Source organism: Lissotriton vulgaris, chromosome 6 (genome assembly GCF_964263255.1).
Source record: "Lissotriton vulgaris chromosome 6, aLisVul1.2, whole genome shotgun sequence".
NCBI classification, from domain to species: domain Eukaryota; kingdom Metazoa; phylum Chordata; class Amphibia; order Caudata; family Salamandridae; genus Lissotriton; species Lissotriton vulgaris.
The window spans coordinates 82,606,566-82,631,379 of NC_141694.1; the positions used below are offsets into that span (position 1 = coordinate 82,606,566).

The 24,814-nt window shown below is 47.2% G+C and overlaps 1 protein-coding gene and 1 pseudogene across 1 annotated transcript in view; both read right to left on the minus strand.

The window, feature by feature from the left end:
* LOC147706831 (zinc finger protein 318-like) overlaps positions 1 to 24,814 on the minus strand; it is a 456,333-nt gene that overhangs the window by 68,276 nt on the left and 363,243 nt on the right. The gene's annotated exons all lie outside the window — the stretch shown is intronic.
* LOC147706832 (replication protein A 14 kDa subunit pseudogene) lies at positions 7,266 to 9,240 on the minus strand (annotated as a pseudogene).

Sequence of the window (24,814 nt, forward strand, 5' to 3'; positions counted from 1 at the left end):
TGTTTTTGAAAACGGAGCAAATGTGACAAGATAACAAGATTTAAAGGCCTTTTTATTGCTCACAAAGCAAATGAGCAATAAATATGCCTTTAAATCTTGTTATCTTGTCACATTTGCTTCACTTTCGGAGACGGAGGTCAAGTTAGTTACTGTTAGGTCGAGGAGATTTTTCAAGGTACTAGAACTGCAGGACTAATACCATTTTTCAGATTTGTGGAGCCCTGAGGAAGCACCCGTCACCACTTGTGCTCCGGCTGAGGAAGGGAGAGGGATCTGCCCTTGACCCAATCTCGATTTGTGAGCCACCACTGCAATTGTTGAGCAGTGCCCTGCGAGATCTGGACATGATTGGACAGTTTGCCCTGATGCTGCGCCCACTGGAACTTCAGGTCCCACTGCAGAGCCTGCATATGCCATCTGCCATGTGTCACCAGCAGGATGCAGGAGGCCATCAGGCCCAGGAGCCTTAAGGTCATCCTTAAGGTCATCCTGACTGAGACACAGGATAAGAGGCCGAAAGATCGGAGTCATAGTCTGTATATTTTGGACTCGCTGCTCGGGAGGATAAACCCGAAACAGCGTTGAATCCAGAACCGCTCAGATGAAGGGGAGCTTCTGAGAGGGACTCAGATGCGACTTCGGCATGTTGATGGAGAACCCCAGCAACTGTAGGAGGTCGGCCGTAGTCTGAAGGTGGTTGACGACTGCATGGGGCAAGCCCACCTTCAACAACCAGTCGTCGAGGCAGGGGAAGACTGACACCCCGACCTGCGCAGGTGAGCCGTGACCACCATCACCTTCGTGAACACCCAAGGGGCGCTGGAAAGGCTGAAGGGGAGCACAGCAAACTGAAAATACTCCTGGCCTACCGAGAACCGCATGTATCGCCGGTGGGCCGGCAGAACGGGGATGTTAAAATAAGCGTTCTGCAAGTCCAATGCTACCATCCAGTCTCCAGGGCTGAGGGCAGCCAGGACCTGAGCCAGAGTCAGCATTTTGAATTTCTCCTTCCGAAGGAAGCGATTGACGTCCCGGAGATCCAAGATGGGGCGCAGGCCTCCCTTGTCCTTCTTGGGGACCAGAAAGTAGTGGGAATAACAACCACTCCCTGCTTCCTACACAGGAACGCACTCAATGGCCCCCTTGGCCAAAAGGACTGTGACTTCCTGTTGGAGAAGAACCAAATGATCCCCCGACATGCGGTGGCACAGAGGCGGCATGGCTGGAGGAAGAGGACTGAAAAGGAAGGGAATAACCCTTGCAGACTATCTGCAGCACTCACCTGTCCAATGTAATTTTGCGCCAGTGGTGGAGGTGGTGGCGGACCCTGCCACCTACCGGCGTGGGGTGCTCCCTGAAGCTCGGATTAGGAAGGCTTGGAGGTGGAAACAGCGGGGGTATAGAGGTGGACTGACCCGCACGCTGGTTCCCAGACCCGCCCCTGCGGAAGCCAGGGCCACAGCCAAGCTGAGGCTGGCTCTGCGCAGGCTTGTTAGAGGAGTGTGCCTGGGTGCCTCTGCCCTGATCACGTAAGGAACGAAACCCAGCAGTGGTAGGGTTCTTCGTAGAAAGACCCAAGGACTTGGCCGTGGCTCCAATGCACTGTTGACCTTATCGCCAAAGAGGCGGGAACCACCAAAGGGCATGTCCATGAGCGAGCCCTGGACATCGGGCGAGAACCAGTCGAACGCAACCAGGCGCGGCGCTGCAACGCCTCAGTCATGGAAATTGCCCTGCCCAACGAATCAGTGGTGTCCAAACCACACCTGATGGGAAACTTATCCGCATCCTTACCTTCAAGCAATCGCTTGGGAAAGGACAGCATGGACCTCCTCAGAACACTGAAGCAAGACCTGAGCAACGGAATCCCACACTGCGTGGGAGTAACGGCCCAAGAAGCAGGCGGTGTTAACAGACAGCAGCCCTAAGCTGGCCGAGGAGAACAACCTCTTACCAAATTGTTCCAGCCTTTTAGAGTCCTTATCTGGCAGAGCTGTGGGAAAGGCACTCTGCGACGTCGAGGCCTGAATGACCAGGCTCTCAGGCGTAGGGTGAGTGGTCAGGAAGGCAGGATCACCAGGCGCCGGGCGGGGACGCCTAGCAATGTTTTTATCCACCCACGCCCCCATGGCCGGCCACAACAAAGTGCCCAAGAGGACTTCGGTAAGCAGCGGCTCCAACGATGTAGACGCCGTCTAGAGCACCTCTGTAAGGAGGTTGGTTTTGAGGGCCACTGTAGGGAGGTTGAGACAGAGCCTCCGCAGCCCAGCGGAGCACCATGGTGTAGGAAGCACCCTCCTCCATAGTAGGTGGAGGAGAGGCAAACCCCCGGTCAGAAGAAACAGAGTTTGCCCGCGTCTTCCAGGTCGTCCACCCAATCTTGCTCGGAATCACATTGCCGGGCAAGAGGGTCCTCGGACCCGTCCCAGTCGTTGTCCGCCACTGAGGTAGAGGGAGTCGGTCGCGGCGGCAGAGCTGGAGGAGGGACGAATGGCACCGAGAACGGCGCCGGCCGGGGCCAGGCCGGAGCCGCTGCCCAATGCGGATCCTAGGCTGGAACAAAATGGTCCTGGAACCGGGGCAGGGTTGGGATAAACGGCACCCAGTGCGGCGCCGGGGTGGAGCTGAAGGCGGCGCCTGGGTCGGAGCCGGCAGTGCTGCAACTCGTGGTGCCGGAGCTAGCGGTGCAGGATGCTGTGGCGCCAGGGCCGAAACCGGTGGCGGAGCCACCGGGCCAGCAGGATCGTGACTCGTGACCGCGGGCCTAATGGCACGCCGGCGGGAGCCCAGGGACTAAAAAGGCGGTCCATGGCAGCACGAAACTCTTGCACCTGTTCGGGAGTCGCCAACGGATCTGGGTAGGCCGCTGGACTCCCAGGCTCCAGAGGAGCCACAGAGGCGGAGCCCCTGTCCCCCTAGCTCGCCTCTGAGGAGCGACGGGGGGACTTCGGAGAGTGAACAAGCTTCTTCGACTTTTTTATGGTGTCGCTTACCGGAATCCGAAGGCAAAGACTTGGAGCCCGAGGAGCGACGGCTCCGGTCCCACGAGCGGTCACGGGAACGACCTCTGGACCCAGAGCGGCGGTGTGACGAATACCGAACCTCCAGTCCCGGGAGTCGTGATCTGTCTGCAGGCAGTAGAGGCACACATCGTGGGAGTCCGCAACTCACATATTAGGGTGGCATGTCCCACAAGACTTAAAGCCGGGCATCCCTACGTACACCAGGAGAAAAAAGGAGGGAGACAAAAGTCTCAACAGAGTAGTCAAAAAGTGACTAAGGTACCTCCTCAATCCGGATCTGCACTTGCTGGCGCGGAAAGAGAAGGAACTGACGTCAGCGCTCATGTTGGCGCCTAAGTACTCTCCGTGACGTCATCTCGACGCTTAGGACCTCAGTGACGGACGCGGACCCGCAGGACGCTACCTACTGATGCGCAGGGGTACTGCTAAGCAAAGGTTTCCGGATCCAGGCTGACGCCTGGGGATATTCGAAGGTAAGGAATCTATCACCAACGTGTCTTTTTCAGATACAGACGGTCTTTGAATTAATTTAAACTTCAGTACACCTCTAACAGAGGAACCGTTACAACACTTTCAGACGAAAGCATCGGAACATATTATAATTGAAATAGAATCCACCATAACCACCAGATTCATGACAAGTGTATAAAGAGTACCACCTTTCCCTGTGAAAAAGTCTAGGACATCTATGTATAGAAAACTACAGAACTAGGAAACACCTTTACTAGAAGACAATACCACTGGGAAGTCAGTCTCCAGTGAACAGGCACTTTTTCTTCAAAGCCTGTTCTGAAGAGGTGCTGTAATGCACAGTCAGTTCTGAGCTGGATCACCAGTGGTTCAGACTTTGTTACAGAAGTAGAAAAAATGAGCAAGAGTAAAAAGAATTGTTGCTTTGCCGCTTGAGTAGACAAAAGAAAAACATGTCTGGCAAGGCTTTCTAAGTAGCAGTTACAAAAGTCAGCTCATATACCTGTTTCGCCTTGCTAATTAGAGGTGGCACTGGTGTTACTGTACTTAGCAGGCAGTAGATGTTAGCCATTGCTCAGTTTCAAGCTAGATACTGTGAATTTAGCGTAATTAAAGCACAATAACGCACAATTCTGACAAATGGATATATCTCAAAGTTTAAACCACATTAAAACTAAATACTTATCAGGTAAACGTAATATAGGGATAGTCCCCACCAGCAAAAGTTATTTAGGGCATACAACATTCCTGTAAATGGAGCACTCACTCTGGTTCTTTACATGTACCACAATTATTTTTCAAACATAAGGATCGACATTTACAAGTTGGGGATTCTATTGTATCCATGACATTGATCTCGTTCCCTGATGTCCACACCCCAAGATTCTCAACAGCAGCAGAAGTCTGACATGCACCCCGTCTCTCTACTTCCCAACACCATTGATGTCTACCACACTTGTCTACCACACTTGTAGATAGATGCTGGGTTATTCCTGACTAATATCCTTGCTAAGAAAATGAGCTACTTACCTGTAACTTCAGTTATCCAGTATTGGTATCTTTTATAGGTTCACATGCTTAGAATCATCCCCGCCAACGAGGTGGGAGTCTCGCGCTACAATAAAACATACATTATAGTCCTAACAATATTACACAATAGGCTACTATGGACAGCAAAGTCACTACATTAGCCTATCTTAGTCCTTTTGCAAAAATAACCAAATTTGGACCACAGCCAATCAGGCTGCAGCAACCTCTTAGAACCTTCCACAGAGAGGCAAATCCTCAGATTTTCGTAGCACAAGTGACAGTAAGTATGCCATAGAGATAAGGTAAGCCACTCGGGGGCGGAGGGTGGGTATCATGTGAATCTATGAAAGATACCAATACTGGATAACTGAAGTTACAGGTAAGTAACTCGTTTTCTTATCCAGTATTGGGGTATCTTTCATAGATTCACATACTTAGAATCAGAATAGCTAGTAGTAAATAAAAACTAAGTTGTATAGTGGATGGTGGGTATCATAAAAAAACACAATAGGTACCTCATAAAACCAATACAGTAATGCAGTACACATTTGAACCCTAATAAGGGAAAACATCATATACATATGCATAAAACAAACATATCTATATATTAAATATGTCAACCTGTAAGGATATAATCACTTCCTTACAGAGGCTTACCTTATTTAAAAAGGTTTCGCAACACTGCTTGACCCACTGCCGATTAAGCTTCTGTTGCCAGATCAAGACAGTAATGCCGTGTAAATGTGTGCACATTCTTCCAGGTTGCAGCATGGCAAATCTTCTCCAAAGAGCAGTAGATGAGGACACTGCCCTAGTAGAGTAAGCCTTGGGTTTTTACGGATAAAGGATGTCCAGCCTTATCATGCCTGAATTGGATAGTAGATGCAATTCATCTTGCGATAGGGGACTTCGTCACAGCTGTTCCTGGCTTTTGACCACCATAGGAAATAAATAATTGATCGGATTTTCTGATGGACACAATACATAAAATGTAGAATTTTAGGCACCTTTTGACATCCAAGGTATGCAAAGATTTCGCCGCAGAGGAAGATGGATTGGGAAAGAAAGAATACAATATAACAGGCTCATTAAGATAGAATGTAGAGGGAACTTAAGGAATAAACGTAGGATTAGTCCTGAGAAAGACACAGCCGTTGGTGAATTTCAAATAAGCGTGCATGATAGTGAAAGCATGGATTTCACAAACTCTCCGAGCAGATGTGAGTGCCACTAAAAGCGCCGTTTTCCAGGAGAGGTACTTTAACTCAGCTTTGTGAACAGGCTCAAATGGAGGTTTCATGAGCTGCTGCAACACCAAACTAAGCCTCCATTCTGGAGGAGGAGGTCTGATGGGTGGAAATGTCCTGAAAAGTCCCTTTATTAATTGTTTAATCAAGCGATTAGAGCAAAGGGATGCCACTCTTGTAGAACGCCTGTAGGTAGAGATGGCGGCTAGATGTAACTTAACCGATTTAAACAAAAGACCAGACTTAGATAACGATAGAAGATAAGGCAGAATCTTGTCTGGAGAACATCTTAAAGGATGTATATTATTGTTACTGCACCAAGAACAGAATTGCTTCCATTTTAGAGCATACGTTTTTAAGGTAGACTGAGCCCTTGCTTTAGCAAAAATGTCTCTGCAATCTTTAGGTAAATTTATCTCCTTAAATTCCGTGAATTCAGAAGCCATGCATGAAAATGCAATTGGACTGGACGAGGATGAAGAATCTGGGCCTTGCTCATTGATAATAGGGTCGGAACTGCAGGAAGACGGTAAGGTCTGCGTTTGGACAGTAGGAGAAGCTCTGTGAACCAATGTTGACGCGGCCATCTCGGTGCGATGCGAATCATGCCGCATGGTTCCATCTTGAGCTTGCACAGAAGCCCTGGGATCAACGGAAAAGGGGGAAATGCGTAAGCAAAGATCCCAGTCCATCTCATCATGAAGGCGTTCCCCCACAAGCCCTTCTCCGGTTCCCAACTTGCAAAGAATGGGCACTGTCGATTGTTCCTGGAGGCAAAGAGATCCAGATTTGGATTGACCCACCTCTGAAATATAGTCTCCACAGCGGTTTGATTCAGTTCCCATTCGTGATAGGACTTTGAGGTCCTGCTCAGAGTGTCTGCTAAAGTGTTGTGGATCCCTGGTAAATGCTTCACCTTGATTTTGATATTGTGAGAAAGCAGCCATTCCCAAACGCTTTTTATTTAAAAAACAAAAACACACACGCAATATGCTGATCCACATTTCTTTATATGAACAAAAGTAACAAAATCTACTTCTTAATAAGGTGTAGCTTAAACTCTAAAACACAAGGACTGAAGTAAGGAAAAGACAATCCCTATTCAGCTTGCACTTCCAATAACCTAACTGATAATGTCCTTGATGAAAACGAAGTTCCTGAAGTGCATGAAATGAGAGTAAAGATGTTAGGTGGGGATATTTGCAAAACACCATTATGCCAGAGCCTCTCACGCAAGCAAGCACTGAACATCGTAAAGTACTTTAACAGAGGTCTACTTTTGCAGCAGCTGGAGCAAAAAACTGGGGGTATGTATAAATTCCTACAAAACAGTTCACCAATCTGGTGAGCGGTATTATTGAAATAGGCAATTGTACACAAGGAATGCGTGAATGCAATCCACTAAACAAACCTAATATTTCTGCCACTTTGGAATGGCATGCAAAGGCTCTCTTTGTGAAAAACGTAATTAGATCAGAATCTTCTCAGGACAAAAAGAAAGACAGACGCAATCCCATTATTCGGCAGCCTCTACAGTTTAAGATATTTTTAGGACTACTGCTGCAACACACAAATCATTCACTTCACACGACCCCAAATGGAAAGTACTGAGGAAACTTGTGGGTCATTTTTAGTGCTTCATCGTAAAGTGCAAGATCAAAAGCTGCTGTTTCTTCCCGGAAAGGAATATAAGACATGCCCATGACGGTTGCTTTGGGGGTAACTCTTCCGACTACTTCAATGACCCGAGAGAGCTCTTCATCTAGCGGTTCTGCCAGCTCAACTGTTTTATTTTTTCCTTGTCCATCTGATAGGACAAATGAAGATCCACTGGGGTGAACCTTCTGCACACGTCCCACGAAACAGACTGGCTTGCCGATGTACTGAACTAACATACTAGCGTTGATGCACGTTCTCTGTACCTCGTGGATGTCACCTATTGTCGATGGCACTCCTCAAACCTCCGGGCCAGAAGAGCTACAAACTCTCGATGTTTAGTGAGCTTCTTGAGACGGAATGTGAAAAAGGGTACCTCCTTGCTTGTTTAGATAATGCATGCAAGTGGTGTTTTCGGTTCTGATCAGAACCCTCCACCCTTGAAGCCTTGGGAGAAAAGACTGCAACGCTAGGAAAATGGCTCGAAGCTCCAGAAAGTTGATATGCATCTTCGCCATCTCCCACTTATGCAAAAATCTTGAAGGTGTGCACCCCACCCTTCTAGGGAGGCATCTGTTGTGAGGAAGAAGTCTGGCACGGAAGGCTGAAAAGTGAGCCCGACTGAGGCATTCTTGGAGTGCATCCACCAGGTCAGTGCTTCCCGCATAACTGGAGTTATTTGTACCAGGTCATCGAATGACCCCGAAATTTGTAGCCACTGACTGTCCAGTTCCTCTTGAATCTGCTGAATCCTTAGACGGGTATGAGGTACTAATAGAATTGCTGATAGTATTCCCAGGAAAGATTTGATAATCCTCACAGAAGCGACCTTTCTTTTTAGGAGGTCTGATGCCAGAGAAATGAGGCATGAATGTCTTTCTTTGGATAAGAATGCTTTGTTTCGGATAGTATCCAACATTGCTCCCAGGAACTGAATTCTTTGAGAAGGACAAAACTGATTTTTGAGTGTTCAGTGAGAGTCCTAGGGATTGAAAAACTTGTAGGCATGTGGACGTTGCGTGAGAAGCCTGTCGAAAGGAAGAAGCCTTTATTAGCCAATCGTCCAGATACAGCAATAATTGTATGCCCTGAAGTCTGAGATGAGCCGCCACCGGAGCTAGGAATTTTGTGAATACTCTTGGGGCTGAGCGTAAACTCAATGGGAGGACTTTGAACTGAAAATGTGCACCTGCCACAGTGAAATGAAGGAATTTCAGATGCTTTGGGTGAATTGGAATGTGGAAGTAAGCATCCTGGAGAGCCAATGTTGTCATAAAATCTGCATGGTCCAGAAGTTGAAAGATGTCCTGAAGTGTGACCATGCGAAAAGATTTCTTTTGAAGATATTTGTTCAGCTTTCATAAATCTAGGATAGGCCTCCATTCCCCTGACTTTTTCTTTATTAGATAAAAGCGGGAATAAAATCCTTTCTCCACCTGAGAGCAAGGCACTTTTTTTATCGCTCCTTTTGAAAGCATGGTTTTTACTTCCTTTCTGAGAAGGGCAAGATGCGGAGGCTGCTTCTTCAAAGGTGGATGAGGAGGTGGGGGATTGACAAATTCTAGGATCTGCCCAAATTTGAGAATATCCAAAACCCACTTGTCTGTAGTTATTCTTTTCCAATTTTTGAGATGTCAGGATACCTTTGGAATCTTGTGAACCAGGTGTGGCAGATCTGGTGCAGGTGCTAAAAGATTGTCACTGTTTCCTAGCAGAGTCTCTGCCTTGAGGTTGGCGTCTTCTGTTCTGTTGTCTATAAGTTGCAGCAGGGGGATTTCTATAGGACTGCTGCTGTTGCTGCTGTTGATAACCATATCGTCCTTGATTTCCTTGGTTTTGGTATCTTTAATATCCACCTGCCTCTAGCTCCTCGAAAAGGAGTCTTTCTATATTGTAAAGTGCCAAGAGCTCTGGCAATGTCAGTATCCTTCTTGATTTCTTGGACCCCGAAGATGAAGCATGACACCAACCAGATTGGTGTGTGAGGGGTCTTTTAATAACACAGAATGGGTCCAGTATCTAAGCCACAACTTATAGTGACTAAAGAAAAACGCATACACATAGTGGGCTAGTCCACATTGTTCCTTCATAATATTCCTCATCATCATCATCATCATCCTCCTCCTGAAATTGAATTCAGAGTTGAGAAGGATTACGAGCTGGGCTAAAAAGTCCATCATCATCTGATTCCTCCAGATAATGGCTAGGAGGTAAAGGTGAGATATGAGAAACATCCTGGTAATAGTATCTTGAAGATGGGAATGAAGATGATAATTTCGAAGACAAAACTGGCATAATCTGCAAAGATGCAGGTCTTTTCCACTTCAGTGCCGACGAGATGTACATGGATGGTGAGCCAGAATCAGTGGAAATAGCCATAATAGAAGATACTGTCGACGTTGTAATCATAGAGGCCATTGACGGAAAACAATAGTCAACGATGTTGTCGTCGACATCGAAGTCGCTGCAGTCGTCGACGGAAGTAAAATCGCTGTCGACGGAGGACTCATCGACGAGACATGTGTCGTCGGCGACGGTGGGCCCGTCGACGGAAGCTATATTGTCGCCGACGTCGAAAGGGTTGAGGGCATGGGCCCAATCCACGACGAAGTAGGCGTCAACGAGATTGGCATCATCGACAGCGATGACATAATCGTCAACGGTGCCGTCGTCGACTATGAGATTTTCTTTGTCGACGAATCACTCACCCTCTGAGGAGATTTCATCGTCGACTGAGCTTTTTTCTATGTCGACGAGATCTTGACAGGCTCAGAAAAAGATTTGTTGTTTTGAGGCAGTTTTCAGTGGAATCTTCGATTTTTCTCCAGTTTTGACCTCTGAAGAGAATGAAAGCTTTTCTTTTTTAGAGGAAGATTGACCAGTCTAAGAATGAGATTTCTTCAGGGTCTTACTCTGTCTCTCGGGGGGATCATCAGATCGAACTCTCTTCTTGGCCTGAGAGGTGGACGCCTGAGGACTTACACTGCCATCATCTCCAGAAACAACATCCGATGTAGCTTTCAATTTTTATAGCCAAACCAACAGTCTTCCTTCTCTGTCCTTCAAAGTCTTGGCAGGAAAGGTTCTACAAATCCTGCAGTCTTTAACCTTGTGTGCTGGATAAAGACAATAAATACATTCTTTATGTGGACCCTCAAAATATAATCTTTTCTTCCCACATGAAGAGCAAGGCAAAAATAAGCTTTTCTTTGAAGTCAGACATATCTACTCACAAAGGTCAGCCAAAGGTAAAGAAAACTGAGGAGAGCTCAGGTAGACTCCATGTCACATGACGTGCGGTACAAAATCTGAGGGGTTGCCTCTTTGTGGAAGGTTCTAAGAGGGTGCTGCAGCCTCATTGGCTGTGTTCCAAATGTGGTTCTTTTTGCAAAAGGAGTAAGATAGCCTAATGTAGTGACTTTGCTGTCCATAGTAGCCTATTGTGTAATATTTTTAGGACTATAATGTATACGTTTTATTGTACCGTGAGACTCCCACCTCGTCAACGGGGATGATTCTACGCATGTGAATCTATGAAAGATACCCCATTACTGGATACGTTTCTATAATCCTTTCCTGCATTCCCAGCTCCTCTCGTCCTTCCCATGTCAATGTTCTCTGAAGGCTGAGGCGACTCCTAAATCTTCCTGCTTTTGTGAGTCTAGAAAAGACTGGTGTTTTGCTGAAGGCTGTGCAATCAAATGCACAAAACACCAATAACTCACAAGGGGCCAAGCTAGGCAGATGCCATGTGTAGGATATCTGACTATATGGTTACCCCAACTTTTTGCCTAGTGTTTAGCTGTTTTTTCACTTAGTTGGTCTGGTATCCTGCTATGCAAGGCCCCAGGCTATCTGCTCTCTCTGTAAAATGGACTGCATGTACTTTAGGTATATATCTAATTGGATATTGGGTTACCTTGTGAGCCCCTGTATAGTGTACCATAGGTACCTAGGGCATAGGTGTATCCATGGCCTACCAGGGGCTGCAGCATGAATTATGCCACCCTTGGCTGGCCATCCAAACTGACACCACAGGCTGATCACTCAGCTTGGGCAAGGTGGTGTAACCACCCCTTGCTTAGATATAGTATTCCTATATCTACCCTTATATATAGACACATATATGCCTATAAGTCACTCCTATGGCAGGCCTTGACAATCCTGAAGGCAGAGTGCTTGGTTTTATGTGAGATGGTGCTCTAGCATGAGCTGAGCCCGTCTGTAGCTTTCAGAACCATGTCCTTATAGCTGGTCTATGATACCACTATACCATATACTCTTAAGTGCATTATAATCCTCGTGGTTAATAACTTTGGTTTGGCTTTATCAAAACATGTTGTGTAAGGTGTCAAACACTTTGGAATACTACCCCCTCTCCCGAGCCAGTTCTGGCGGCGGGGGTAGCATTCCACCCTTCTAGAGGGAGAAGACATGAAGTTACTGCTTTACCCAGTTAAAGTTAAACAGAGCCTCAGCATCACAAAATGGATGCTGCTGCCACAGACACGAGTCTGACCTCCTGCTGCTGGACGTAACTCCGGCAGGGGAGGCCTGGACAATAGGTTTCCTGTCCAGGAAGGTGCTAGCACCTCCCCAGACAGCCTGTAGTGGATTGGGGCAGGGTGGGTTCAATGGAAAGATGCTTTTCCAGACACTGCCTGGGGCACACAAGGTGCTCCATGCATAGCCCGGTTCAAACCAGTTGCTGGGGCACTCCAGCCCCAGCGCGAAACTGGACAAAGAGAAAGGGGTGTAACCATGCCCTTCTCAGGTGCCATAGGAGGGACCTAGCAGGTAATTCAGCCCCTTAGTTTAGTATAAAGATCGGAACTGTGTCTAGAGACATTAGATTATCCTAGAAAAACTCTGAAACTAAACTCTTGGACCTTCGACGTTCCATATCGACTGGAAGACTGAAGACATCTCCCTTGTGGTCAAGGAGTGACCACCCTGTGCAAACAGGCACCACCAGTAACTTGCCGGTTTGCTTTGTCGACGCTCCCGCCGGAACACGAAGACTTCTCCGACTCCGAACCACATCCACAGCAAAGTTGAGACCCGTGGTGGACACGAGAGACGTGGGACCAGAAATCTTGGACTACTTGCTTTTTGCTACCTGGGCAGCTTCTGAGATACCCTCGAAGTTGTGCATTGGGGTTTGAGAAGCCCAAGACCCGAGCAGCATTTGCACTGAAGCTCAGCCCTCCACACTCCACGAGTGACGCGTGGGGCCCGCTCCTGCATTTCAGCTTGACGCGTCTTCCCGGTTGCTAGCCTGTGGCTAGTAAGCCCTATGAAGACGAACCTTTGAATGAACAACACTTGCCTGGTTGCTCCAGTCTTGCTCCACCTTCCCTGTAAAGGAGAAGCGCCCCAGACCTTGCTGGTCTGAACAGAAACCCGTTTTCACTTCCTGCGTGGGTTGCGGTTACCAAGGCTTGTTGGGTCCAATCCGGATACCGACACCGCAGTCACCTAGATCCTTCATGGGACAGCTCGTATCCAGCGCCTGGTCGTCGTCGACGCCTCCTGGTCCACGTGGTTGCAGAGACAAGCTTCACCACTTCACCTGATTGCATCTCGACATCGCCTGGTTCCTTCCTGGTCACTGGCTAGTGACCCTACACTTTGCTTTCAGGCTCTTCTCGACTCCGATCCACCCGGACACTTTCCTCCTGGTCGCCTGCAGCACTTTCTTGCAGCTCTCCATAGGATTCAGCGACGAAACCCGACACGAAAGAACACCTATGCACCCGGCTTCCATGGGTGAGGTAACTCGAGTACTCCGGTGCTCCCGTGGGTATTGACTAACCAAGTGTCCTAGTTTAACAAGGTTTTCCCGTAGTCCATCTATAGTGTTAAAGCCACCCTGCATGCAGCAGGCCATCTAATCTTGGGGATCGCCCGCTATTGAACACATCACTAGTGTAACTAGTCGACTACAGTCCCTACTCAAGGGAAATGTGCAACTGAACTGGCATACATAAGACAAACTTATTCACAGATCACTAACTATTTAGCCAAGAAATTGATGATTTCAGGAGGTCCTCACCAGCTACGCAGCTCTGATACACTTTCTTGAAAGCCTGTTTTACCCCAAAAAATAAAACCTGTCTGGGGACCCGTGGTGTTTCGCAAAGCTTACTAAGGGGGTCTGCAACTGCTTGGAAAAGTACATAATGTTAAGAGATTATTAAAGAGGTTATAAATAAAGAAGAAATGTGTACCTGTAAATGTTAAAAACATTCTGTAAATGTGAAGTAATTTGAAATTCGAGATTGAAAATTAAATTAGTATCTTCAGATTGATTTGTGGGAGCAGTACGAGTGTATCAAACAGAATACAGTATAGATAACGAGTAGTCCCTGTATATTGTTTTGCAGTTAAAATCATAAAAAATGTTTAGACCGGGCCCTGTGCTTCCAGAAATAACCTACCCCCACATGCATCATTGTTTCATTTTGCACTTCCTAATTTGCGATTTTTAGGGAATCGCAAATTAGGAAATGCAAAATGGGATGCATGTACATTTGTGCAAAATATTTGAGAATCGGTAAAAATCGCAATTTTTACCGATTCTCAAATATTATGCGAATTCCAAAGTGCGAATTCGCACTTCCCATTGTTTCCTATGGGCCAAAAGGCCCATAGGGATCAATGGGAAGGCTTTAACAAATTGCGATTTTCATTTTAAAAATCGCAATTTGTTAATGCATTTCATGGGTGCAGGGGGGGGTCCAAAGGACCCCCCCCTGCACCCCTGAAATGTATTTTTCGCATCATGTTACACACACACATGTCCTAAGGACATGTGTGTCCGTAACATGACTGCTTAAAAAAAGCATTTTTAAGCATTTTTACACCTTTTCCCAAATTTACCGAGTGGTTCAACCACTCGGTAAATTTAACCCCCTAATTGCGAATTCGCAATTTGAAAAATATTCATGCATTGCTTTTAAGAAATCGCATATTTGCGATTTCTTAAAAGCAAATGCAATTTTAGAAATCGCAAAAATGATGCAAATTCTAAAATTTAATGATGCATTCCAAAAAGCTATTTTGGAGTTGCAAACGGCCGATTTTAAGGAATCGCACCGTTTGCGATTCCAAAATACTTTGATGCATGTGGGGGTAAGTGAGGTGTCCCTGGATTCCAATAACGATTTAGTGGGGGTCTCCGGGTTCCTGTAATGATTAAGTGGGAGTCCACAGAAGTCAAAAGATTAAGAACCATTGGAGTAGTAGATTGTGCTGCTTAACTTGAAACCTGAGGACCTATGTTCGAATATGGTCCTCAACTTATACCATGTGATTCTGCGCAAATTCATTAGCATCAGTGTCCCTAAAAGAAAGTGAAATGTAATTTTGTAAATCCCACTCGATATACGTGAACTGTCAGTGTCTTATCATACCCTATAAATAACAGTGATCTACCACTCTCCAGCTAGGAGCAACGCATAATGCCCGGTTACTCACCCATAATCTTCATTACTCCGAGTCCTGGTCTTACTTTTCCATTCTTTAACAAAGAGCAGCTGGTCTGCTCTGCAGAAGCCGATTACCTAGCAGAGGTCAAACACTTCCCCCAGTATACGGTTGCCTACCGGACATGCATAAAGGGGGAAGTGCATCACCACCACGACCTGAGAATACCAAAGAATCCCAAGAAAAGGAAAAACACAAAACAATCACCAGAAACAGGGAGTGAGGGACCGTCTCAGGAATGGAATGGGAAGACCAGGCCTCATAGTAATGAAAATGACCAGTCAGTAACTGGGCATTACCTCCTTGTCCGTCCACCCGTTCCGTTCCTTAACAATGAGCCCAAACCCAAGCTCATGGTGATTGAAACACAATGACCATAAGGATGCAGCAAAATTCAACAGGTCAGCTTAATGACAAAACCCAGAACAAATCACAAATCATGTACAGCAGAGAACACATGAGCGCAAAAGCAGCAGAAGCTGCCAACCTCAACTGAAGACGGTGATGGGAAACAAAAGTGTGGGGAGAGGCCCATGTAGCAGCATTACAAATATCACGTAAGGAGGCACCGTAAACATGGCCCAAGAAGAGGAAAAAACAACCCATCGAGTTAGAAGGGACAAAGAAAGCAGAAGACCCCACCCAGAGACCATAGGCAACACACAAGGATGCCACTCCCCAAATGCACCCGATTGGTCCAGGCAGATGCGAAAGGGCCACAACACATTCGAAAATGGAGAACCTCTACCTATGGAGAAGACTTCTTCGCAGGAGAAAACACCGGAAGGACAAAACCCTCAAAACCAACAGAAACCAGGGGTGCAAAGTACGACCAGGCAATGCCAGTAGCTCCAAAGGAAGACCCCGGGCGGGGACCACAGAGCAGGGGACAGGACTCCAAAGCAAGAAAACTCAGTAAAAAGCAAGCCAATTAATGGAGAGAAAGAAGACAAAACCAGCCCCTGAAGGCGACAATGGAGGCCCACTGGGCAGAGAGAGAGGAGATCGGCAAACCCAAAAGAAAAACATCCTTCCCCCCCCAAAAGCAACGCCCTGACTGAAAGACCAGGAAATAGACCAGTGCCCCTACACTAAGAGCCAAAGCTCCAAGCTCCACCAATGACGACTGCCAGACGCCAGGGTCGAAGGTCACTGAGAGACCCGAATGGCCTAAATCGTTGCAAGCAAACAACCCCAAGCCAACAGGGACAACGTCACAAGTGCCAAACTCCCAGCCGGGGGCACAGGAGAGAGGCCGGGCTGAAAGGATGAGCAAGCAGCGGAGATGGGTGTACGGGAACCCACTAATGCAGACAAGCAGTCAAACCCTCAAGAAGTGGAAACCGCTGTCTCAAGACTAGTACGGAACAATTAGAAGAACTGTCGTCGGAGACTCTCCAAGGACCACAAATCTGCCAATCCCCCAGAGAAAAGAGAAACCGGCTCATTCTCCCCTCCTCCCCGGCCGGTCGACCGAGGCATGAACGACCTGGTCGGCTGTCTGACCACAAACCGCATGGGACCTGGGACCGAAGGAGAGGTGCAAAACAAAGACAGTGCCAGCGAGAATGCCATTAACACCTACCAGTACGAAGACTAGAGAGTCCAGAAATGGGACCATCAGCCCAGGGTGCAGGAATACTCCAACTGCGCCTTGCCCCCTGGCGCACGCATCACTAAACAAAATCACTGGCCGCCGGAGGCCCAGGAATGAAAGCCACTGATACATGTGAAGCTCGAAAGCAGGGAACAAATGGAGACAGGCCCCAGAGAGCACAGGCAGTGCGAGGACAGGCAGACACCCAAGGTTGGGAAAGAACCCAGGACATATGGTGGGATGGAAGAGAGCCCAATGAACATCAGAGCCAGTGGTGCCAAGAGGGTCGGAAAAACCCATGACGTCGATGAAAAGCCGGAAAAGAAGCACCTGGATACGGCTGGAATCGTTAGCCCACAGAAAAATGAAGGAGACCATCCAGATGGATGGGAACACGCAGGCAGGCGTCCATCAATACGAGGAATGTGAGGAAGAACTCCTCAGGAGCGAGTACAGTGTCCTTTAAGACTGAGCTGAACCGCAGGCCAATGCTCCGTATCCAGGATCGAACAAAAAGGAAGGAAACCAACATCCCCCACCCTTTACGACAAACACAAAGAACCATGTCACTTGGGCTGTTGCCTGAATACACACCTCTTGACCCTTGACAGACGGGAGGAAACTTAAGCTGGAACTGGAGCCAATGCCCACCAGACGGAAAAAGGAGAGACTCCCTCCTGTGTCAAACCCCTTGCAGGAGGAGCAGACCCAACTGAGGACCCTTGGGGAGGACGTCTGGGTACAGCCACCACTACACAGCATGCCAAACCTGGCGAGTGAGTGGAACCCATGTCCCGAAACCGGAGCCACAGGACGCCACCGATGGAAAAGCATCTACAGACACGTCCATAGGAGAGTGAAAAATGATTTGTACCCCACCTGCCATAAATACGACAGCACCCATACAACATAACGTGTAATTGCAAATCGCACAGACAGCCAGAAGTGTACCATGGCTTGAAATAAAAGAAGAATAAAAAGATGAGGGAACCCCCGGGACATGAACCTGTGACCCTAAGGCCAAACACAAGCCCCAACACAGGTCGTATAAGATCACTAAGCCACCAGATTCGACCAGAATAGCAGAATGGAAGGGTACACACTCGGGCCCAATCTGGTAGAAATGAGGCAACAAACAACCACAGCAGACTGAGAGGGGCCCAGGAAGGACTACCAGTGGGGAGAAGAAACTAAACAGTCTAGAAGATGACAGTACCCACACACCACCTCTGTATAGAAACAGAAGGAGAGAAACAGCCAGGCAACAAGGCAAGGGCCAAGGCGCAAGATGAGAGGAGACCAGAGGTCACCAAGACGCCTCAGTAGGTCTGCCAGAGCAGAACCCTGAACATAAAGAACCATCCGGCCCCAGACCCCTATCAGGCCAAACACACCCACCTGGGAACCTAAAGAGACCAAGAGAGGTGGATACACGGGCCTAAAAAGCGGTTACCTCCGCTCAAATAAAATGCACATACATCCCTCAGGGCAAGTGGGCACTGAATGACAAGAGTTCATAGTAACACAGCACAAAGGAACTTGTTTCATCAAACCCCTAAAGGATGACACGCTAAGTGGGCTTGAAGATATTCGAACATGTGGCCATAAGGAGAAATGATAGGAACAGGAGTGGATGTATTAGTCCACAGAACCACCAGAACCAGCCTCCAATGGCTCCATCATAGCAACAGCCACAAACCCCATGACACCAAGGTACCCGTATGCCAAAAATACGAGGTAGCAAAGGCTACCTCCGCTGCTATACCATATGATAGCAACCATTATCGGGGGGGAAGCAAATCAGGCCACAGCATGCCCAGTCCTCTCGCCCTAAAGACCGCTGTGCGAGTCCTGGGAAACAACTAACATGCGCACAACAGCAGGGCAAACAGTATGTGGCTTTCCCCAAGCCCCGCCCACTAATGCCTAGCGCATCCGGCAAGGGACTCGAACCAGGTTGCCTTGTGCAGGAGTGATTAGGCAGAAGCATCGCGCAAAAAACACGTGCCCACAGAGAACTCCACCAAGCAAGCCGGCCTGCTACAGCAGGGTGAAGGGGATAACAGTGCTAATGCTCCTGCAGAGAGGCAAGCAGCTTCTGTGGAGCTAAAAAACGCCCAGCAAACCAGGAGCCTTAGCAGGAAAGGAGCCACAAACCCCCATCAGCGGCAGCACCATAAGGAAAATGGAACTGCCCTCCTGTGGGGGCGAGAGAGAGCATTAGGACGCTCAGTGCAATGCCCGCTGAGCAGGGTGGGCAGGCCATAGAAAACAGCGTGACCGCTGAAGCAAGTCACAATGGAAAACAAGTATTTACAATGCAATGGTCTCGGCATTATTAAAGGTAGAGCTATTGGCATTGCTCATGACATTTTTTTTCATTTTATTTAAAACATAAATAAATGGTATTGTCATTTACAATGGCAATAGGTGAGCATTAGAGAGTAGTAGAGCGTATTCGCGGACACAGAGCCACACACACACAGAGCCGCGCACACACACACACAGACAGAGCCACGCACACATACAGACAGAGCCGCGCACACACACACACACAGAGCCCCACACACACACACACACACACACAGAGCCACGCACACACACACACACACACACAGACAGAGCCACGCACACACACAGACAGCCACGCGCGCACACAGAGACAGAGCCACACACAGAGCCACACACACACACACACACGGACAGAGCCACGCACACACACACAGACAGAGCCACGTACACACACAGACAGAGCCACGTACACACACAGACAAAGCCACGTACACACACAGACAAAGCCACGCACACACACAGACAAAGCCACGTACACACACACAGACAGAGCCACGCACACACACACACACACACACACACAGAGCCACACACACACACACACACAGAGCCACGCACACACACACACAGACAGAGCCACGCACACACACACACACACACACACACAGCCACGTACACACACACAGACAGAGCCACGCACACACACACACACACACACACACACAGAGCCACACACACACACACACAGAGCCACGCACACACACACAGACAGAGCCACGCACACACACACAGACAGAGCCGCACACACACACACACACACACACAGAGCCACACACACACACACACAGAGCCACGCACACACACACACAGACAGAGCCACGCACACACACACACACACACACACACACACACACACACACACACACACACACACACACACACACACACACACACACACACACACACACACACACACACACACACAGACAGAGCCACGCACACACACAGACAGAGCTATACACACAGAGGCACAGAAAACCTGGGATGACAAGTAGGGAACAGAGGCACAGAAAAACCAGGGGAACAGAGGCACAGAAAAACCGGGATGACAAGCAGGGAAAAGGAGAAAGAAGCAGACTAGAGAACTTCATGGAAGGAGTAAGACAAAGGCAGTGGGCACAACAGGAGTAAGATGCAGACTAGAGAGCTTTGAGAGCTCCTCCTGTCACTGTTACTTAAGAGTTCAGGAGGCTTCAGGAAGAACAGCGCTACAGGATGATTAAATATCTGTGGGCTTCTCTTTGCTGGGGCTTTGTGTTGCTGACCTGACTGGGCGCTCTCATCAGCGGAACTTTGGAAGGACTCTGCCTTGCTGTTTCCCGGTCGCGGCTCCCGCTCCACGGCAGCTGCTTGACCCCGGACCCCGCCCACACCGCTGCGGGACTGCGAGGCGAACCAACACACCTGCAGCGGCAACGCCCCCCCCCGCCTGGCTCCAGAATTTAATCTCGCAGCACACGCTGCGCTAGTGCTTCTCTTTGCTGGGGCTTTGTGTTGCTGACCTGACTGGGCGCTCTCATCAGTGGAACTTTGGAAGGACTCTGCCTTGCTGTTTCCCGGTCACGGCTCCCGTTCCACGGCAGCTGCTTGACCCCGGACCCCGCCCACACCGCTGCGGGACTGCGAGGCAAACAACACACCTGCAGCCTCTTCCCGCAGCGGCAACGGCCACCCGTCTGGGAGGATAAAAATAGTGCAATCGTCACGCGCAGCGGGACGAAGCTCGAGGCGAAGCCCGGGCAAAGGGCGGGCCCTCTGAGGCCCTCAGAGGCTTAAGAAGGCTGGAGCTTGGCTTACTTACTAACTGGACTTATAGTTTCCTATAATAATATAGGATTTGTTAATAGTTGTATCAGGTCTGCACTATATTCTATAGCACTTAGATAATTGTACCAGGATGACTGCTAAAAAGTTGAGGTCTGGGAGAGTCCTGGTGGGTAGAGCATGCTCTAAAACTAAATCTAACCCACTTAGAAATAAGGTAGGTCCTACTACACAGTTAAAGGGGAATTGTCAACTGTTTAGCCTCTGGGAACGTGGTTCGAACAAAATTACAATGGCGTCACCCAAATCCAAAGATAAGGTAGACATTAGTAAAGGTACGCCAGCCCAATTTGCTCCAAAGGACTTTGCTTCTCCTGAAAAAACCCTGGGGGAAAATAAAAAAGAAGAGGTTACTGGTCGGACTAAGGTCGCAACAGTGAGCGATTCTTGTCCATCAAATCTCAATTACATCCGAGAGAATAATTTCAAAAGTGAGAATGTGTTAATCCATAATTTACCCTCTAATTCTAAGGAGCATCCTTCTAAAGATTGCTCTAAAATGTCTTGTCGTAAATCCTCCTTAAGATCTTCTACTCCTGAAAGAGAGGGCAGTAATAAATCATTATCTTTTGAAATAGATATGGAGCTTTGTGAGCGGTATGTTGCCGATGAGTCCTGTAGAAATTCTAATTTGGTAAAAACTCTGGCGGCTTTTGTCCCCTCTGGACTCCAATTGTATAGCAGCATGCCCTCCAATAAATCTATTTCCAATAGTGTATCAATGAGCCCTGATCTTAACATAATAGACCCAGATATGTTGAACCTTGCAAATTCTGTTAAACCAGTTTCTGATTCCCTGATCTCATTGGATCGCCTACTCTCTTCTATATTGTCTTTACTTGAAAAGTTTGTTGGGGGGTCGGATTGTGTTTTAGAAACGGTTACGAAAATCCTAAAAGTATTGTTGGATAATTGCGCAGAGAAGGTTTCTCCCCTTAATATAGTAACAAGCTCTATGGAGGGGGAAGGGCTGAATGATTAAATTCTATCCGAATGTACAGATGCTGTTACTGATGTTCACCCGATGTCTACAGTGGTGGAAAAGATAACTTCCTGCACAACTAATTTTACTTCCAACTGTGCGGTGGTGCTCGATAGTCCTATAGTTGTACTGTCCCCCGACATGAATGTGGTGGAGCCTGATAGTCCCATTGTTGTACTGTCCCCTGATAGGAATGTGAAACCAGTGAAAGAGTGTTTTGCAATCTTCCACCAACAGAGTGGTAAGGAAGATAAGGCGGGCTTGAAAGTAGCTGCTAGATCAAAAGTTGAGAAATTAAATAAGAAGGGAAGAAATAAAAGGAAGTTAATCCGCAGGATTGAAAAAAATAGGCGGAGGAAATTCCTTTTTGAATCCCAACAAGATATATCGCCCACAGAAGAGGCCCATATGGAGCCTTCAATCAGCCCAACAAATACATTAAGGGATATAAAAGTAGTTGATGTTCCCTCCCCTCTTCCCCCTCTGGTCTCAATGACAATACCACCAATATTTGACTCTTCTTTACCAGTATCTAAGTTAGCCTCTGTTGTTTGTAATGGCATAACAGGAGAATTACAAGTCGAAAAGGGGGAATGTAAGTCGAGACATCTGGGGGTATTGTCTAATAACCTCCCAGTCTCAAGTTTGGCTGTCCTCAACCCTTTGGCCAAATCCTTTCCAGGTAAGGCGGTAGGTGTAGAGGTTATAAACAATTCTTCTGATTCTAGAAAAGAGGAAAATGTAAATACATTTATACTCAATTTCCTTCCACTGTTTGAAGCAGATTGTATCTTGAATAGAACCGCCCTTCTTAAATGTTTTCAGGATTCCGGAAAATTGGAATTAATTCAATCATCAGACATGGATCTAATTTTCATATTGGAAATAAAGGGAGGTTTCTTAACGAGGGCTAAGTTCCATTCTAAACTCATTGTTAATTTAATCCTCCAGCATTCTGAGATTTTTCAGGGTAGGATGTTACACCATTTTGGGGAAATTTTTTGTCAGATAGACCTTCTAAATCCCCTAAGGGAGCATGCCATTCTGCTCCGCTCTTTCCATCTGCCTTGGGTAGGAAAGAACGATTTGAGGCCTACAATGACTTAAAAATATTCTTTTCAAAAAATATACGCTGCGTATCTGAAATTACTTCCCTTCCTTCCACAACACGCAGCAAGAATGATGATGAGTGCTCCCGTTGGAATTGGCTTCCAGGCGTTCTCACGAGGAAACACACAGTTAGTCAGGAAATGCAACCTGACGTTTAGCAGTAATTTTAAAATTCTGTCTTGGAACGCTGCAGGACTAAAGAATAATTCTGATAAAATCGCGTTCCTCTTGTCCTCTGAAGCTGCTTTGATTTGTCTACAAGAGACATGGAGCACCGAGAATCTTGTTGTGGGTAGTGATTACATTATCCTGGAGGGGAAAGCCTCTCCCTCCCCTAGAGGACACGCAAGAGGGAGTATTGCTTGCTGTCTCTTAAATCGGATTAAATGGTCCTTTTCTCATTTTCTGGATCCTAGCAATTTATTTCAGGCTGTAACATTATTCAGCCTGGGTAATACGGAATTTCCCAGCCCGATTGTTCTGATTAATGTGTATATACCTCCTGATGTATGTTTTAATCCTATTCTAAAGAAAGTTTTCTCCTATGCCAAAAAAGCTAGAGAGGAAATGCCGTCTTCAAATATAATCTTGGTAGGGGATTTTAATTGCAAAATTTCCAACTTAAGTTTATCCCTATTTAGGAATAAATATAGGGAAGAATCTCTGCACATCCCCCAAGCCGTGTTTCCTGCGAACATTAAAACCAACAAAAGAGGGAAAATAATTTTGGAAGAGTTATTTGAGATGGATGGAATCGTGGCGAATGGAAGGCTTCCTTCCGATTCGCCGGCGAAATATACACACGACTCATACCAGGGAGAATCTATTTTGGATTATGTATTGGTGGATAATTCCGCCTTTATGTTACTAAATGACCTTGAGATCTCGAAAACTCCATTATGTGACCATTCCCTTCTGGCTATTGCACTAAAGATTTGCCCCCCTATGTCTGACCGATGGTCGCTAAGCAGGGATTTGGTAAGCTTTGGTGGTTCATTGGGGAGATGTTTTTGGGATAAAAAGTCTCTTAGTGGGCTGGATAGTATCCTTGATGCGACAATAGCTGATCTTCCGAATTGGGATGGTTCTGAAATTGATCATTTCTTAGATTTATTGCTGAATGTGACCTCTACAGCAAGACACCCTAAAAGAACTAGGCTCCCAGCCCCCCTTCCCAGTTCCATCCGTTTATTAAATAAAGATATAAATAAATTGGTAAGGGACCAATATTTAAAAATCATACCTGAAAGATCTCGCAGAATAGCTGTATTAAAAAGGAGAAGGAAAAGGCTAAAGCTTAGAATGTGTAAGGAGAAGGAAGACCAAATCTGGATGCAATTGAGAGAGGCAGCCTTTCATGGCCGAGTAAGAACATTTTGGTCTTTAATTGGTAAGGGCTGTGGGGCAAGGTTGAGTCCCTCTCCAATTCCAATAGAGGAACGAATCTGGGTTGAGCATATTAAACATCTGTATGCAAGCAATGGGGATTATTCACTTCAGGGAAGTTACAACGTGGTGCATTTAGCTCATGTGGAACCTCCTTCGGGAAAAATCCATTGAGTTGGCCATCCGTGAAATGCGTACATCTGGGTCCATGGGCCCAGATGAGTTGCCTATTTCTGTCTTAAAGCAGAGTAGCACAAAGTGGAGTAAAATCTTATTCCCTGTATTTGCTCGTTGCTTTTTGAATAGGGCTGTTCTCCCATCTTGGAAGGGGAGTATTTTGGTTCCCCTCTTCAAGAAGGGTTATCGACTTCTGCCTCAAAATTACCGCCAGATTGCCCTCCTGGATGCCGTCGGCAAGGTCTTTGCCAAATGCCTTTTGAAATTATTATCTGAATGGGTAGACCAGAACAATATTCTCCCCTTTGAGCAAACGGGTTTCCGTAAAGGACATGGAACTATGGATAATTCAACAGCTTTACAAGTGATTATGGACAAATACATCAGAGTACGGGGTGGAAAGGTATATGCTGCCTTTATAGATTTTTCCACAGCCTTTGATAAGGTTGACCGGCATCTGCTGTGGAGGAAA